Below are 13878 nucleotides of genomic sequence, written 5' to 3' on the forward strand. Positions count from 1 at the left end.
AGCAAGAAAAAAACTTTGGCAATTTGTTGTGTTGTCTGAACCCAGTCTTGGTGACTGACCATTGTTAATTAACATGGTTGTCAGCCATGATAGGATGCAGTAATCTGTTTTAGGGTTTCTCTGTACCGTGATGGATTGTTGTGTCATCCAAACATGGACAACAAAACATCTCATGTTAACAACCCCGAGTTGCTTTGAAATCATCATCATCATCTGGCTAGCAAGAGAGAGCAATTGACAGCTGCCCCAGTTTGTCATAGGTGTCCTGGATATTCTCTGGGGCAGGAGCTGGACTGTCTGTCTGAGCAGGACTGCCCCATATGGGCCAGCCATACACCACCGATCACCCCCACACAAACTCATGCCTGAAAGGTACTCTGAGGCACAATGGGGGGGGGGGAATCAGCTGAGCAGCACAGCCCCCATCAGGGTAGCCCTGCCCAGCCAATCACCATAGAGCCTCAGGCCCCCCACTCCAACCTGAGAGCAACCCACTCAGGACACAATGGGGGAGCGGTCAGCTGCATGGGGTTGGCCTGTTCTTGGGGGGGGGGGGGGGTCCTGCTGAGCAGAGTGCTGGCTCCCTGCCTGTTTCTGTGCTGTCTATTCCCAGGCAGGTGCTGGGAACCAGCAGGGGGCTTGGTGGGGATGCTCCACTGTAGAGCCCATCCTCCCTCTCCCAGCTCCTGCACTTGGACCAGAGCCAAGAGAAGGAGCCCTGCCAAGCCCACGGCCCTCCCTGCTCAGCAGCTTCCTTCCAGGGAGGAGCTGAGCACTAGTGCAGCTGCCCTGAGAATGGGCAGCACCGTCGGGCCGGTGCCCCCACCACTCCGGCCTCAGTGGCTTTCTCTCTGGTAGGACTATGGGGGGGGGGGGAGGGATTTGTCTTTCTAAGGGACCTGCCAGGCTACCCAAACAGGGCCACCCCCCCCACTGATTTTCCACTCCTTCCTGAGAGGCAGAAATCTCTGGCTTGGGGAAGGGGCAGTGGCTCACTCACAGGGGAGACACTCCTAGCTAATTCCCACCCCCTGCTGGGAATAAGCTGCCTAGGCAAGAGCGGGGCACTCATGGGGCAGCTTTGCAGGGCACACCACTGGTACCCAGCTCCTGCATGAGTTGCTAGCCCCAAGGCAAGAGCTGGCCACTGGAGCCCTGCTCGGGGAGGCTGTCCCAAGAATGGGCCGCAGCTCAGAGTGGGTCAGGCACCCTCACCTCCTGCTCAGCGATCTTCTCGGGGAAGGAGGCAGAGAGGCCCATCACCTCCTCCCTGGTCCCCATTGTGCTTCAGGGCATGACCCCCTTTAGCAGTGCACAGGGACCCTTTGACAGCCACAGAAAGCCACAATCAGCCCATGCTTGCACCTGTCGAGAAAGGAGCTGCATTGCTCCCTGCCTGGGCTACCCCCAGGAGGAATGCAAAGGCAGGAGGTGCGGGGGAAGCAAGGCAACCAGGATGAGCCCGATCAGCTCTTGGACTCCTTGGGGCTCCACGGCACTTGATGGTGACTAGCCACAATGTATTGCCATTCTATGCGAACCTGCCCTCTGAAAACTAAGCCATTGCCAACCCAGCCAATGTGGAGAGAACCATCCCTGCTGGCCTCTCTGAGGTTGCCACTGGACTTCAAATGTGAAAAATGGGCTGGCTTGAGGGCAGGAAGGGAGCGGGGCTGGAGGCTGATGTCAAGTCCAGTCCAGTCCCGCCACCTACTTCCCTCCCACTAGCAAGTTCTCAAGGACTGCTGACTGGGATTCCTCCCAAACAGAATGGGTGGGAGTTGGAAGTGTGAGAGACACTGAGATAGAGAAGCAGAGGTGCTCTTCTCACGGCCAGACTCCTCAGGTGGGCATAATCAGGATATGCAGCTGGTAGGAGGAGACCCTGAACATGGCAGCTTCTCAGATACAGACCAGGCAGCCCCACCTTTTGCCCCCATGATGCAGCATCAGCAGAGGAGGGCAGCCCAAAGAGAGGATAGGCATGCTGTGAGGAAGTGTGCCTACTTCCAGAAAACCCATCCTGAAGGGATGGGGCCCAGGGATGCTCATAAGGAGAGTTCCTGGAGATGAATACCAGGTTGGGTTCGACAATCTGCTCTGGGCATGCTCAGGGATTCATTCTGGGTGATTTGTGCTTTGGGGTAAAAAACAGCAGCAATGCTTTGCAAGGAAAACAGCCTGTGGCTTTTGAAAGGTCGAAGGAGCAACCTCTGCTCCCAACACCACCACTGGGCCTCATGCCTTGCATTGCATTCTTACAAGCCTCTGCATGCAGAGGCCCATGGGCACCTGCTGTGAGAGAGACAGGCTTCAAATATCCTCCCTCTTCAAATTGCCACAGGGCCCTTTTTCATGGAATCTGTAATGCAACCACATGAGAGGAAAAGTAGGGCTCCTTCTGAAATCCACCCTCCTTCCAGATTTGGATCTTGGGCTTTTGCATTACTTGATTCCTCTCCTTTTCATGGGGAAGAGAACAAATTGGGTTGAAATCAAGCCACCTGAAGTCTGCTTTCCCCATATGAGCCACCTTTGTGAGTGACTTTTTCTCAGGACCAGAGTTCAGAGGTCCCTTTTGCAGCATGAAGAGGGGCCTTTGCATTGGTTGCTCCCAGGCTGTGCAACATCCCGCCAAGAGAAGCTAGGCAGGTTTCTACTTTGTTGTCCTTCTGCTGGCAGGCAAGGACATTTTTATTCAAGCAAGCATTTGGCATGTACAGGCACGTAGAACCTGACAGGTATGTATCAAAGAGATTCGGATGCAGGTAACTTTCCCACTGATTCCTGCAGTGATGGGGAGTATTTTCTGTCAGGATTTCTGGTACAGAGCACAGAAAATTAAGTGGGAAGGTTAGGGGTCCCCTGGGAACAGAGAAAGGGCCTTGGGAGTCTCAGGCTGCAGGTGGAAAAGCTGCCCTGCTATCTTTTTGATGTCAAGGTGTTTGGTTTGTAGTCTGGTTCAGTTGAAACTAGAACTGGACTGAGGCAAAGAACAAGGAGCTGGCTCTCCCCTTCCACGCCACCTGGACTGGTGGATGACCCAGTGATGGGCTGTACCCACCACTGCCCCTGAAGGTGGCAGGCTAAATTAAGCATCTCAGAGCCTGCCACTCCACCCTTCGCCTCAGGTCTCTCTGCTGCTCCCCAGAAACTGCTGTCCAAGGCAATTACTCCTCTTTGTCCGGTGGTAGGGCTGGCCTGAGTGCAGTCTCCGCTTTTTTATAGGCCCGCCTTATCCAAAACCAATTTCCTAGTGCCTAGCCAACGTAAAGCCCTTCTCCCTTCAGTGCCACCTCATCCACACACTGAATTAAAAAAAAACCTTCCTTCTTTTCTTCCCCTCCTTCCTATTTTTAAGAACATTTATACTTAGGAGGTGGCCAGCAAAGCACATAGGAGGTTACAGACATTCATTTTATTATGAATTACTTAAAAATATATTATCCTTTTTGGCAATAAAATGATGCTCATTCCCAAGTAAATGTGTTTAGCATCAGGGCAAGAGACACAAACTCCATTTTACTGCTGAAGTCATGACAGTACTTTGATTTCAGGGAGTTTAAAATGCAAAGCTGCATATGCTCACAGTATTTAGTTATTTACTTCTCTGTCAAGGTTAACAAATGGAATTTCAGTTTGGCAGAGACAGGTGGAGGAAGGGGGAAAGAGCAGTAGGAATTGTATGCTTGACAACTGAAATAATGCAACATGGCTGCTTAAAGCACGCACATGCTGTTCAGGGAAGTCCATTAAGTCTGGTTGTCTTTGGAAGTGGTTTTGAATGGTAAGCAGATCCTGGGGGTCCATTTGATGACAGGTGTGGTGCTCATGATTCTTTAAGGCTACGTTCCTATGGGTGTTTAGGCAGAAAGAGTCCCATAACTCCCAGCATAGCTCAGCCTGTACGGATTGTACCCAATTTCATGCAATTGCAGTGGCTGCCAATTTGCTGTTAGGTCCAATGCAGAAGGCAGGTTTGGTACGACAAAGTTGGCTAGTGGAATGATTTTGCATCTTAGAAGGTCAGCCCACGCCCTGCATCTTCCCCTGAATCACATACAATACCCATTAGTATGGATGAGCGAGGAATCTCTCTGGGGCATTGGCCCACCTGAGCCTCCTGGCTTCCTACCTGTCTTCCCCATGCTTGCATTGAAACTCTCCAATGGTCAATTTGCTGCTGTATTTTATGCAAATTGCATGAATTGTAATGGCATTTTATGCAAATTTCCCTGCATTCAGAAAGAAAGATACACACATTGAAGGATGCTTGAAAAACAACAAAAACTGCTCGGCCCACTTCCAGCTTTTGTGTGGATGATGTACAATGAAGTTTGCCGAGTGCAAGCAGGCTGAATTCTTCAATGTTGCCTGTAGAGCATGGGCCCATCTTTCAATCATTATAGACTGTCCAGATAGATCCATCATTGGATTCTGAGGAGGTGGAAGGGAGAGGACTTTGAAGTGTCATGCTTATCTAGTGAAGGTTCTCGGGCAGAGCATGAGAATCGGCATGCTTTGGAAGTGAGGGAAGGGTTTTCAGGAGAGGAGGGGGAGCAGATGAGGGACCCAGTCCTTGACCCAGTAAGGACATGGGGAAGGGTTTTCAGGAGAGGAGGGGGAGCAGATGAGGGACCCAGTCCTTGACCCAGTAAGGACATGTAGGGAGAAATGACCTGGCCAGTAGGAAGGGCTTTGCTGTTCCCGCCATCTTGCCCTCAAGCAGCAAGAACCATTCTGGGGATGGAGTCAGAAGCTTTACTGAAAGGGAGGTGCAGAGGGAAAGTTTCCAGTTTGGATTCATCCCTTCACAAGGGCAGAAGCTTCTCCCTCAGCTTTGGCAGAAGGCTATTTAGAGTTCATACTGTCCTGTAATCTGTTGAGCTTCAATAAAAGAATGGCACTTCAAAGGATAGCCTTGAGTTTGATCACTAGAAAGACAGAGGGAGAGTCCAGCTCACAACCTTGCCTTCACAGAAGTTCCGATGTAACACAGGTCAACCTGGAAAGCTTCCTGCAGACTGAAGTCTAAGCATAGTTACTTGGAAGTAAGTCTCATTGAACATGATGGGGCTTATTTCTGACTAGCAATGTTTAGGCATGCAGTGCCCAAGAATTAAATTTGAAAACCAGCATCAGAGCATATCAAAGGGTTGTGGTGATAGAAATAAATTAAATTCAAAAATAAATTAAATTTTCTATGTTGAGCTATGCATTATTCAAATATTTTGAAAAGGGCAAGGGAGGACACAGGCCACATACTGGGAAATGACTGAAAAGTTCTTACATTTGGAGATGAATATTTTAATAAATAAACAGCTGCTCTACATGATGAACCTCTCAAAAATGTAAATGAATTGTGGGTTCTGCAGCATCAGAAAAATCCCAATTAGCTTTTGGTAAGGAATGATCAGAAGGGCATTGAAAATAGGGTCTCGCACCCACTGTAAATCGGGGATGGGCAGAACTGCATTTTTAAGTATTTATGCATTCAGCACCAACTGTTGCATTGCAAAGGGGATCCATGAACACAGCACCTATTTGTACATTATTTACTATTTTGATGGGGTGCATTAAAAACATGGGATGTCTTTGGTGGAAAGATTGTGGCCACCTTTGCCATAATATTTATAGAGCTCTGTTTCTCAAGGAACAGTTTCATCCTTAGACTTCAAAGATAAACAAAACTGAGAAGCATTTTTATTCAAATCCTTGTCGTCAATTTGCTTCTGCGTGGCTGCAATTCAGAATGTCAGCTCTGGATTTTACTTTGCATTTTCACAATTTGTATGAACACATTGCAAGTATGAACGCAGTGCAGTTGGGGTAGAGAAGGACGCTAATCAGAGATGTTGAGTTCTGTTTTGTTATCAGTCCATGGGTTTGCACTGCCTTGGCTTCTGGTTTATTATGGGAAATTCCTTACAATTTCATGAACATGTCTTGTTCCCCAAAGGTTTGAATCTTCCCATGTTTCTCATTCACATTCTCATGTTTCTCATTTCTCACCACTGCACAGGGACATGGAATAGGTAAGAGAGACAAAGGAATCCTCTGATGCCAAATCACTCAATAATTCATTTTGCACTGTGGTTAAATAGGAATGTGTGCAGATTCAGGTTTAGGAATGGGAATCCATCAGATTCCCTGGGCTCAGCTTCCCAGCCTCCAGTCCACTTTGTCACAGCCCTGAATTCAAGGTCCTGGCAAGTGTGCCCCGCTTGCACAAGCAGCACCCATCTTCCGCACCACACACATTGGCACCGTTCCACATGATGCAGAATGTGGGTCTTAATAGCTGAGTCACCTTCGGCAGTCTTTGTGCTGCAGCACCTGACACGGAATAAGGTTGCCAGTTGCTGAACCTTCATCCTGCAAGCACCTGTGGACTGCCTCTTGGCTCACCTTGCTTTCTAAGACTGGGCTGATGAAGTTTGCTAATGCTAAAAGGATGGATTCTGTGAGGCTTTGTCTACCCCTACGTTTAATTAGAGTTCACACAGAGTTTATGGCCCAAACTCAGAACCTCATGGAGTAAGTCATCACCAACAAAAGCTGATGTCATCTCATTAATTTAAAAAGGCCTTCTCGAAAGTTTGCCTCAGTACATCATCAAACACATGGTCTTGGTCAGATTCAAGAACATGCACAAGCAAACAATCCAAAGTGAACTGCAAATGTTGAGAACAGTGCATGCGCTGCAGTCAGAACAAAAGATTATACCCAGAAGTTGTGTCAGAGGAAGGCAGCTCATACAATGAATTTTCTCTTTGCCTTCTTCCCCATATAATCCACTTTATTTCCCAGCAAGCCTTTCTGGAAGGTTTGAGTCCTGTCAAGACTTGGCAAAAAGACCCGAGTTTGGGTTACAAAGGAGTGTGAAAAGTCACATTTATCTGCTCTGTCAAAGCCACAGTATAGCTGTTGTTATCAGAGATTTCTTCCTCGTTAGAAGCAAGCATACCAATTCTTTGATTGATTTTATTTTTTTGGAGTTGTTTCTTTGCATTCCAATGTTCTAATCAAATTGACAGCAACTTTAGTTTCAGAAGGAGCTGGAACTCTCAGACTGGTTGTGACCGGTGGGGTAAGAAAGGAGTTTCCCCCATTTGTGCTGCCCTTAAGAAGGGCAAGATACAGCTATAACAGCCGCATCCGAATGACATTGGCTTGCATCCATAGCTGCCCTTCCATGAATGGAAGTTTGCTGATCTAACAGAGGCTCCTGCTGGCAGAAGGGGGTGGTGGATGAAATCAATCAATTCCCCTTTTCCTCTGAAGGCCCCAGTCTTACCTCCCATTGTGTGTCAGAGGATCCCCACATGTGCTCACAGCAAACTTAGCTGGGACTGAGGGCTACAGCTTTTTGAAACCATTTATACAGTACTTCTAAGCATCAAAACGAATACATAAACAGCCACAAGTCTGGATGAGTAACCTTTTAATCCTTCCCTTTGCATGTGTAAATGGAACTGAAATAGTAGTTGTTTAGTACGTAGTGAGTGCATTAACTTATTCTTCTGATAGTTCTGCTTACTTGGACTGGAGTGAATTTCTAGCAGTCACTCCCTGATGGGAAAAGAGAGCTTTTTTATTTTTTATTTTTTATTTTTTGCTAGCACCCTAACTTTAGACTGTCTTTCCAGCAGAGACTATTTAACTGTAGGATGGAGAGAAATGGAAAGCATAAATAAGATTTCCAGATCTTCTCACAGAAGCCTCCAACTGCTCTGCCTTATCTTCTGCTACAAAAAAACATGTTCCTAGTGTATAATAAGGATGCAAAATAGGTGGCCTGGAAGGTAAACCTCATGATTGCCCTGTCAGGGAAAGAACATTGAACTGAAATAATGCACACACTAGAAAACTATTGGGCTGAGGATTAAAGTGACATTCTTGAATGCTAGGCCCATCTCCTCCTGAAATCCCTGGAGCTGAGGTGCTACCACACCCCATGCCACCTCACCCAAGAATGAAGAACTAGGAACTGTCCAGAAATTATCCAACTGGGCATAAATTATCACTTTTGGGTTTTTTGCTTTCAAAACATGAAGCAAAATAATGGCCTTTCTACCTCATCTTTTAAGGAAGAGAGCCATGTGGCCAATGGGATGGGCTAAAAAACCAATAAATCCAATAAGTCAATGAACAAACAAGTTTTCTTTCCTCCCTTGTTTTTTCAAGGGTCCAGCACACAAGTGGCTGCTGTTATCTCTTCAATGAAACTGAGCTGTAACCTTGCTTGCTCCTTCGTTTCTAAGAACATGTGCAGAACAACCCTGTCCTGCCAGAGATAATTGGATTGGCATTTTCTCTGCTTCCCTAACCAAATCTGGAGACACAGAGAATGTCGAAGCATCGTTTCCAGCCAAGGACAGGTTCTCCAAGGCATCTCCTGCAACTAGTTGGCCATCACCACTGCAATTATGTCCTTTCCACTAAGACTAATAAATAAATAATAAAAAATAAATAAGTATCAGTTGCTTGGGAACAGGGAGAACTGGTAGAAGGACGTCATGAATCTGGGTTTTTCTCAGTAAAGCCACACTGAAAGACCACTTTGCTGATTTTATTTATTTATTTGGAAAGCTTTCCACCACTTTATTTTATTAGTGATTCAAACTCCTTGTCCTTGCCCCAGAGTACCATTGGTTTTGGTTCATCAGAGAGGGTTCAAAATGAAAAGCAGACTGATTGCAGGGGTGCAGAGGATGACTTATGGGAGGGGGGAGATGCTAATGCTAATGGTGATCCTCAACTTCAAGTAGCTCCTGGGGGATGTTGCCTCCCTGAAGACAAGTTCAATGAAATAGTCCATCCAGTTGATCTGCCCACAAAGAAGGTTGGGCATTCCAAAAAGCCACTTGTACCCAGTTCTGGATTTTAGAGTGTTTCTGTCAAACACTGAAGTGTTCCTATCAGCTGGTCAAACTTGTTTTCATGGTTAGGTGCGGAATATGTAGAACGCTAATTAAAAAGAATTGCAATTGAGAAAAGGCTTAAACTGGAATGATGTATGACTTGCTTTAGATTGTAGTTCTGTGCCCCAGGCCAATGGCGGCTTATTCATATAAGGCTTAGTTTAGATCATTGCCATTCAGTCGTATCCATCCAAAATTTCATACAGGGCTCTATTCCACCTTTGCAATGGCAAGAACTTCCCAATCCCCAAATCATTTCCCCAGAGAAGTTTGCCTGGTGCTGACTTTATGCTCTTTTCAGTGCCAGTTAAAGACCTTTTTATTTAACCATCATTTTAAGAATTAAGGATTTTAGATGTTTTAAGATTTGATTGCAGTCACATTTTCTTTCTTTTTTCTTTAGTTTCATGGAAGTGTTTGTTCTATGTTTTGCTTGTTACTTATTAATTACTGCATTGTTATATTACTATTTTAATTATTGTAAGCCATCCTGAGACATTTTATCGGGAAGGATGGGATAAAGTGATTTAAATAAAATAAAATTAAATAAATAAATAAATAAATAAATAAATGTCAATGATGGGAGCTAATTTGCCCACATTTCTATTCTAGCACAGACCTTCTCCCTTCACTGAAATGAACAAGGAAGAAGATGCTCAGAAGAAGCTGGGCAACCCTGGAAAGTCTACTGGGCACTAGGTAAACACAGCTGCGAATGAAATGGAAAAGTGTCCGCCCATCCACTTTTCTCTGAAAGTTTTCAAAAACTGTATTGTGCTTGGTGCACAATAATGTTTCAGTTAGTCTTGGATCCAGTTGCCAGCACAGGATGCGTATGTTCAAAGGAAAGACAACAAAGAGTCCTGTGGCACCTTAAAGATGGACAAATTTATCATGGCATAAGCTTTTATGGAAAAAAGACTGTCAGCTCCTTTCTCATCTCCCTTTCATCCTGAGCAAAGCTTTGTTTAGAAAATCCTTGCTACTTCCAGGGGGAAAAATGGATTTGGCTCATTGCAGGGATAGACATTATTTTTTTGACTAAAGACGAAAGCGACTATGCCCCTCTCAACACACACACACGCACAACAAATGCAATGGAAAATATTAAAATTGACAACAAAAATCCAGCATAAGCTTTAATAAAGTCCAAATCAAGCATGCTCCTAAGATCCTCTTAAAACTGACAAGCTTAGTAAGTGTTGTGAAAATCAGATTTAGCATATGGTCCATTGTGTTCCTGCAGCAGTGCGTAAAAGGAACAATTTCCTCTCACCTTCTATTTGATATTTTTAGTTTCTAGTTTCTCCAAGAAATAAGATTTCAAAATTATTGAGCTGTTGCTGTGACTAGGCAGAAACACACATACACACAGGGTATTCTTGACTATGAAATAGCAGCTTGTTGCAAGATTAAATATATCCACTTCCCAGGACTCAGTGCACAATCATACAATAAAATGGCTTGGTTCCATCAAGAGTATGAGGTCTGCATGTAGCAACATTTGCTGGATTAGGAGAATTGGATGAAAATCTGACCAGGTTGAGTCGTTTAGGAAGCTGCCTCCTTCTAGGTCATGCTATTTTCCTTATACTAGATCAGACCATTTCCAGTCTTGTCTTCTCTGCCAATAAGCATCTGTATAGAGCAGGATTAGCTCACCTCTTTCAGCCTGAAAGCCAGCTTGATTCTGGAGAAGCTCCTTGGGCCCCACCCCAGTGGCAAATGGGCCACAAGGCACGGCCCAAAGCAAAAGGGACAGGGACAAAAATACCACTGTATTTTTTTTTTTTATTCAAAATGTGTGATGCCCCTGCTGTCAGTCACTAAGCCTTAAGAGAGGCATTTCAACCTTTAAGAATGTAGGGGGAAAGTTAGAAAAGTGAAGCATCCATCAGTTTGCTTCAAACAGTACTTGAGAGAAGGAGATGGCAGAAGAGAAGGTGGCATAGCCATCTGGGGAACCCCACAAGACTAGATCAGGAACTAAGGCACTCTGGGTTTGGTCTGCTGAGTGGCACTCCTGCTTAGTGGTTTCTCATGGCCAGCTACTTCCTCCTTTCAGCTCTAGATGCCATGGACTAGGGACCTTCTACATGCAAATCATGTACCACTGATCTGTATGCTGTACTACTGAACTTTGAACCTTTGCCCTGTCATCCAATGTGGTGGCTCCCAGTCGCATTGCATTACCTTTTGTGCAACACTGAAGACAATTCTCTTTGAAATTCTGATTCTTTTGAGTACTAAGACTTTTTTGTCTATAATTGGAACAAGATCTTTGTATAAGTGTCTACTTAGCCTTTGGGTAAAAGCATAAGAACAAATGCAATAGTTTACTGTAAATCAAAAGCACACCATTTGCATTCAGTTAATAACAAAAGACAGAACTGGAAAACAGCTCAGTGATATCTGACTTCTTGTTCCCTACTCTGGAATGCTGGAAAGTGGGGAACGGTGGGAACAATGAGGGTGAATTGGTAAGAAAGAGGTGGCAACACCAATTCAACACAACAAGCATGGTTGAGCACACAGGGATTCTAACCCAGACTTCTGCTTAAATAGTAAGAGGTGAAAACCCATTCCTAAAGCTCGAGAAGTTTACTATAGGCTCAGAAGCCAAGCTGTGTAGCATTTATCCTATCTGTGTGTTATACACAGTACCTCAACTCCTACCTCTGCTGAAGCAACAATTCCATCCGTGTTTCAGTGCAAAGATACCTCAGCAGAGCCATCCTTCCTGTGCTGACTGTAATAATCAGCTGCTCCTGAGCCCCCTCCTCCCAGTCACTCGCAGGCTTCACTTTCCCACCCTGTTTCCCTGGACCCCAAATCCCTGGGCCAGGCTCTGGATTCTGCACACAACAATCTGGGGCAAACAGATTTATTAACAGACACTAGACAATGTAGGGGTGGAGAATGTTAAAATGCTACAACATGCAACACACACCACAACGAGCATAGGGAATAGGAGGGCAGCGATTTCATGGGACTCACACCATTTGGCTCCCCCCAGGACCTCCAGGCTGGCTTGCTTCCCTGGGACTGAAAAATAACAAAGCCAGCTGTCCCTACCATGAATACAATGTAACGTATTCTTCTTCTAACATTGTCTTCTTCTCGGTAGAATAGAACAGTGTTTTTCAGCAGAGCCTCCAGCAGCAACAGGAAACATCTCCAAAAAGAGGAACCTGTATTTTCCTGAACTCCCTGCTCTTATCCTATGAGATCAAACAGATGACTCATGGAGTGACATCTCCTATCAGTATCCAGATGAGAATCCCATATCCTTCAGATCTGCAATCTCCAGCCTTGGGGTGGGGCGGGGGAGTGAATGGTTCTGTCCTTGGAACCAATTTAGAGCTTTTTGCATTCCCATTGCTATCCAGCCTGGATTTCCTTGAATCGCCACCTGGCTGAGAGGGCTGGGCCTCCATGCCCAGGGTTAACCCTTCCACCCTCCAGGAGCACTTAGCCAGTTCTCTGTTACACTGAAAATGAAGATGCAAAGTGACTTACCCGTTCCAGTTAAGGCCTTGTTTTGGTTCTTTTTGTTAACTACACATTCATGGAGACTGCCTCACAGATCCTATCTGCTGGCATCTTAAATTGTTCAAGGCGCTTGTTGGCTCCAAAGATATTGCATCTGGAAGTATTTTGATGCATACGCTGTGTTCGTGCACTGATTCCAGCAAGGCAGTGCAGTATAGTAGTTGGAATGTCAGTTTCAGACTAGGGAAACCCAGGAGGAAGTTTCCATGCAGCCATGAAGCACACCGAGTGAGCTGGGTCCAGTCATTACCACCCAACCTAGTCTACTTGTGGGGATTAAAACAGGGGAAGAACATTCATGTCACCTTAAGCTCCTTGGACAGCATTTGGACATAAAGCAGGGTTTTATTTTCCAAGTAAAAACTTGGTGCCTCTGTGTTAAAACACTCCCCCTCCGATGTGCTATTGTCCTAAGACAGTTTTATAGAAGCTCTGGCAGAGAGAGATGGCACTTTTAAAGGTAAGCCCTAACCATCTCTTTCTGACTGGGGTGAATATATCTGCTAGCTTCTTTATCTGAAACAGTTTTATGTGTGCCGGCCTGCTGCTTTTCTTCTTCCGGATTCTGAATGTTCTGCCTCAATTATACAAACATATTTCTCCCTTCCCCATTGGGACCCTTTTCTGATGTGAAAAGCAGCCAATTGAATGCTAAGAGAAGCTCATTTCATCCCGCTCTCCCCCTCCTCCATGCCGCTTCTATGTGAGCCATTTGAAAGGACAGTATTAGAGTGAATGTTCTTTGTCAAGAACACAGAACTCAATCAATTTAGGACGGAAGCCTTGTCGGGAGGACGAGAAGCATTGCTTTGAGGAGGTCACCAGTGCATTGCACTTAGATGACCACGTAGTGGCAAAACCCAAACACCGTCCTCTTCTTCAATTTCCTTGTAGCAGCGTTGGTACTCATCCCACAGGGCAGTGGGGCTTAAGGAAGCAACAGTGTGCCCCATGCACTCATACTGGTAGAAGTGCCTCCTGTCTCAGCAATATCCACATGTTGGTACAGACAGAGAACAAGGCCAGGGAGACAGATGTGCAGTCCTGGCATGCCTTTTGGCCCTTTGTACATTTTTCTATCTTTCTAACCCTCCCCTCCTCCTGCATTTGCAAGATTTAATCACAATGAATGATATTTCCATAGGTTATCCTTGACCTCAGTCCTATTCGAATTACTTCCTGGCAAGAGTCATCCCTTAGTCATGTTGGGGCTAACCAATCTAATGAAGAGAACACAGAGAAATACCAGCTGTTTTATCATTAGAAGACGCATTGTGCATCTGACCTGAGCTTTAATCCAGGCATGTGAGAAGCTCCAAATTGCCTCGGAGGAAATCTCTTTTGCATTTTCAGTCTTAGGTGAAGAACGGTTTGACCTTCAGTGTGGTCAAAACTTGGATAA

The sequence above is a fragment of the Varanus komodoensis genome, unplaced genomic scaffold (assembly GCF_004798865.1).
Source record: "Varanus komodoensis strain SLA01 unplaced genomic scaffold, ASM479886v1 scaffold1, whole genome shotgun sequence".
In the NCBI taxonomy this organism is placed as follows: domain Eukaryota; kingdom Metazoa; phylum Chordata; class Lepidosauria; order Squamata; family Varanidae; genus Varanus; species Varanus komodoensis.